Here is a 5,679-nt window from a genome sequence, read left to right as displayed (position 1 = left end):
CCTCGGCCTCCCAAAGTGCTGGGATTACAGGCGTGAGCCACGGCGCCCGGCCTTCTTCTTATTTCATAGAAGTTAATGATTTCCTTGCTATGGAAAAATATTTCCAGCCAGGGCCGGGCGCGGTGGCTCACACCTGTAATCTCAACACTTTGGAAGCCAAGGCGGGCAGTTCACTTGAGGTCAGGAGTTGGAGACCAACCTGGCCAACATGGCGAAACCTTGTCTCTACTAAAAATACAAAAATTGGCCGGGAGTGGTGGTGGGCGCTTGTAATCCCAGGAGGCACGAGAATCGCTTGAACCCGCCAGGCAGAGGTTGCGGTGAGCCGAGATCGCACCACTACACTCCAGCCTAGGGGATAGAGCGAGACTCTGTCTCCAAGAAAAAAGAAAGAAAGAAAGAAAGAAAGAAAGAAAAAGAAAAGTATTTCCAACCAGGACTCTTTGTTTCCTTTCTTGATTTAATTAACTTTATTGAAAGATAACACTATTGATCTGTCTATATACATAGATGCACCCATTTTAAGGGTACAATTTAGTGAGCTTTGTCTAATGTATACAACCTTGTAACCACCATCACAAGCAAGATAGGGAATATTGATTCCTTTGTACCCTATCCCAAACCCCACCCCCTACCCCAGGTAACCAATGATTGGCTTTCTGTTACTGGATTACATTTCTCTTGCAGAGTTTCATGCAAATAGAATGAGACAGGATGTATCCTTTTCTGTCTGGCTTCTTTCACTCACCATAATCTTTTTGAGATTCATCCAAGTTGTTTTGTGTATAAGCATTTTTTTTTCTTTTTATTGATGAGTAAAATTCCATATTATGGGCCGGGTTGGCTCAGTGGCTAACGCCTGTAATCCCAGCACTTTTGGAGGCCGAGGCAGGTGGATCACCTGAGGTCAGGAGTTCAAGACCAGCCCGGCCAGCATGGTGAAACCACGTTTCTACTAAAAATACAAAAATTAGCCAGGAGCGGTGGTACACAACTGTAATCCCAGCTACTCAGGAGGCTGAGGCATGAGAATCTCTTGAACCCAGGAGGTGGAGGGTGCAGTGAGCCGAGATCATGCCACTGCACTCCAGCCTTAGCGATAGAGGGGAAAACTCTGTCTCAAAAACAAAACAAAACAAAACAAAACAAAATTCATAGTATGACTACACCACAATTTGTTTATCCATTCTCTTAAGTGTAGTTTTGTGTTTCTCTTATTATGAGTGAGATTCACCACCTTGTCATATGTTTAAGGTTCATTTTATTTTATTTATTTATTTATTTATTTATTTTTTTGAGACGGAGTTTCGCTCTTGTTGCCTAGGCTGGAGTGCATTGGTGCGATCTCAGCTCACTGCACCCTCCGCCTCCCAGGTTCAAGCAATTCTCCTACCTCAGCCTCCTGAGTAGCTGGGATTACAGGTGCCTGCCACCCATGCCCGACTAATTTTTGTATTTTTAGTAGAGGCAGGGTTTTACCACGTTGGTCAGGCTGGTCTTGAACTCCTGACCTCAGGCGATCCACCCGCCTCGGCCTCCCAAAGTGCTGGGATTACAGGCGTGAGCCACTGCGCCCGAACTTATTTTATTTTATTTTATTTTATTTATTTATTTATTTATTTTTTGAGACGGAGTCTTGCTCTGTCGCCCAGGCTGGAGTGCAGTGGCCAGATCTCAGCTCACTGCAAGCTCCGCCTCCTGGGTTTACGCCATTCTCCTGCCTCAGTCTCCAGAGTAGCTGGGACTACAGGCGCCCGCCACCTCGCCCGGCTAATTTTTTCATATTTTTAGTAGAGACGGAGTTTCACCGTGTTAGCCAGGATGGTCTCGATCTCCTGACCTCGTGATCCGCCCGTCTCGGCCTCCCAAAGTGCTGGGATTACAGGCTTGAGCCACTGCGCCCAGCCATATTTTATTTTATTTTAAGACAGAGTCTTGCTCTATCGTCCACGTGGGAGTGTAGTGGCACAATCAGGGCTCACTGCTGCCTTGACTTCCTGGGCTCAAGCAATTCTCCCACCTCAGCCCCCCAGGTAGCTGGGACTACAGGCATATGCCACCAAGAACCATTTTAATATCTGTTCTTATTTTATTTTTTAAATTTAATTATTATTTTTCTTTTGAGACGGAGTCTCCCTCTGCCGCATAGGTTGGAGTGCAGTGGTGCAATCTCAGCTCACTGCAATCTCTGCCTCCCAGGTTCAAGAGATTCTCCTGCCTCAGCCTCCCAAGTAGTTGGAATTACAGGCACCCACCAGCTAATTCTTGTATTTTTAGTAGAGACGGGGTTTCACCATGTTGGCCAGGTTGGTCTTGAACTCCAACTCATGACCTCAAGTTATCCTCCCGCCTCCACCTCTCAAAGTGCCGGGGTTATAGGTGTGTGCAACCGCACCCGGCCTCTTTGTATATTAGGAATATTAACAACATTTTTGGGCCAGGGTGGACAGAGTTTTGCTCGTCGCCCAGGCTGGAGTGCAATGGTGCAATCTTGGCTCACCGCAACCTCTGCGTCCCAGGTTCAAGCGATTCTCCTGCCTCAGCCTCCCGAGTAGTTGGGATTACAGGCACTCACCACCATGTTTGTATTTTTAGTAGAAACGGGGTTTCACCATGTTGGCCAGCCTGGTCTCGAACTCCTGACCTCTGGTGATCCACCTGCCTCGGCCTCCCAAAGTACTGGGATTAAAGAAGTGAGCTAAGACCATGCATAGCCTTTTTCTTTTCTTTCTTTCTTTCTTTCTTTTTTTTTTTTTTTGAGACAGGGTCTCCCTCTGTCATCCAGACTGGAGTGCAGTGGTGCAATCTCGGCTCACTTCAGCCTCGACCTTCTGGGGTCAACCAATCTGTCTACCTCAGCCTCCCGAGTAGCTGGGACTACAGGCACAGGCTACCATACCCAGCTAATTAAAAAAAAAAAATTTTGTAGAAACCAAGTCTTACAGTGTTGCCCAGGCTGGTCTCAAACTCCTGGGCTCAAGTGATCCACCCACATCTATCTGCCTTCCAAAGTGCTAGGATTTCAGGCGTGAGCCACCACACCAGGCCTACTGTGTGTGTGTGTGTGTGTGTGTGTGTGTGTGTGTGTGTGTGTGTTTGAGACGGAGTCTCGCTCTGGAGTTCAGTGGCCCGATCTTGGCTCACTGCAACCTCTGCCTACCAGGTTCTAGCGATTCTCCTACCTCAGCCTCCCAAGTTGCTGGGATTATGGGCACGTGCCACCATGCCTGTCTAATTTTTGCATTTTTGGTATATACAGGTTTCACCATGTTGGCCAGGTTGGTCTCAAACTCCTGGCCGCAAGGGATCTGCCCACTTCGGCCTCCCAAAGTGCTGGGATTACAGGCATGAGCCACCATGCCTGGCCCTTGCCTACATTTGTAATATGTAAATTATGTTGTCACAGTCTCCATTCCATACTGGATCCCCTGACCTCCTGGTTGCGTTTTTTCTTTTTAATTTTGCACACATTAACAAACTTTTTTTGTACCATAAAGATCAATGGGTTTTGACAGATGCATTTTAAAGTGTTCCGCACACAGATTTTTTTCACATTTCTTGTTAGATTTCTTCCTCATTATTTCCTTTGATGCTATTGTAAACGAGGTTTCCTCTATCATTATCTCTCTCTCTTTTTTTTTTTTTTGGTAGAGGCGGGATCTCACTATGTTGCCCCAGCTGGACTGCAGTGGCTATTTATAGGCGTGATCATCGCACACTACAGCTGTGAACTCCTGGGCTCAAGCGATCCTCCCACTTCAACTTCCCAAGTAGCTGGGACTATACGTGTGAGCCACTATGCATCTTTATATCCTCTCACTGGTTATTGTTGATATATACAAAAGCTATTGATTTCTCTACGTTAATTTTATTTCCTTCCATTTTACTGAATAATTTTATTGTTAGAGTGTTTTATCATTGATTCTCTAGGGTTTACCAGGTACAAAATCATATCATCTGAAAATAGGGATATCTTTCTTTATTGTTTTCCAATCAGTCACACTGGCTGTAATTGATTTCTCTTGCCTAATTACCATTTTCCACTAACAGGAACCACAGCCCCTTAGACAAATAGCTGATTGCAGGGTTGGGACAAGGAAAGTACAATATTAGCCTGGAACATCTTATTTGACCATACATTGAAAGAATTTGAATTAAAAAAGAATCCAGGAGTCCAAAGTGATCTAAATAAATAAATGGAGGCGAAGGGAAAACTCTTTCTCACAGAGGAATGCCAACTAATAAATGTACAAGGAATGATGGAATTAGCAAATAACTATTTGGGCCGGGCACGGTGGCTCACACCTGTAATCCCAGCACTTTGGGAGGCCAAGGCGGGCGGATCATGAGGTCAGGAGATCAAGACCATCCTGGCTAACACGGTGAAACCCCATCTCTTACAAAAAAAATTAGCCGGGCGTGGTGGCGGGTGTGGTGGGTTCAAGCGATTCTCCTGCCTCAACCTCCTGAGTAGCTGGGATTACAGGCGCCTGCTACCACGCCCAGCTAATTTTTTGTATTTTGAGTAGAGACAGGGTTTCACCATGTTTGTCAGGCTGATCTTGAACTCCTGACCTGACCTCAGGTGATCAGCCCGCCTCAGCCTCCCAAAGTGCTGGAATTACAGGCGTGAGCCACCACACCAGGCCCAGAGGGCTAATTTTTAAATTTTTTGTAGAGACAAGATCTCACTATGTTGCCCAGGCTTACTTTTTAATTACAACAAGGATTAGGGTAACTTCAGAATGGAGAACACTACCTTAACCGAGTCACCTTTAGCATCACCAGGACAGGGACAAATTGGTATTATGTACTTTCCCATGTAATGCACTGAGAAAGACACAAATCACTTCTGTGGTATTTCTGCCAAAAATTCATAACCTGAATCGAATCATGAGAAGCTATTAGTCAAACCCCAACTAAAGAACTCATCAAGATATCAACGTCATAAAAAACAAAGATCACTTGCAGTCAGGAGTTTGAGACCAGCCTGGCCAACATGGCAAAACCTGTCTCTACCAAAAATACAAAAATTAGCTGGGTGTAGTGGCAGGCGCCTGTAATCCCAGCTACTTGGTAGGCTGAGGCAGGAGAATTGCATGAACCCAGGAGGCGGAGGTTGTAGCGAGCCAAGATTGCGACACTGCACTCCAGCCTGGGTGGCAGAGCAAGACTTTGACTCAAAAAAAAAAAAAAAGAGAGAATGACTTTCTCTTAAATGTCTTTGGAGAATGACTTTCTCTAAAATGTCTTTGTACAGAAGAGACTGAGACTATTATCCTTAGAAAGATCTGATTGCAAGGTTAGCCCTTGACTAGCATCTGGAAATTTGGCTAGTAAACAGTTCGCTACACTGATATGAGTGGTTCATTGTGACTGGGCGTGGTGGTTCACGCCTGTAATCCCAGCACTTTGGGAGGCCGAGGCGGGTGGATCACTTGAGGTCAGGGATTCGAGACCAGCCTGATCAACATGGTGAAACCCCATTTCTACTAAAAATACGAAAATTAGCTGGGCATCGTTGTGGTGTCCTATAATCCCAGCTATTCAGGAGGCTGAGGCAGGAGAATTGTTTGAACCCGGGAGGCGGAGGTTGCAGTGAGCAGAGACTGTGCCACTGTACTCCAGCCTGGGTGGCAGAGCGAGACTCTCTCAAAAAACAAAAAACAGGAGTGGTTC

The sequence above is a fragment of the Rhinopithecus bieti genome, unplaced genomic scaffold (genome assembly GCF_001698545.2).
Source record: "Rhinopithecus bieti isolate Rb0 unplaced genomic scaffold, ASM169854v2 scaffold_18349, whole genome shotgun sequence".
Classification (NCBI taxonomy): Eukaryota; Metazoa; Chordata; class Mammalia; order Primates; family Cercopithecidae; genus Rhinopithecus; species Rhinopithecus bieti.
Note: the sequence above shows the minus strand (reverse complement) of the source record.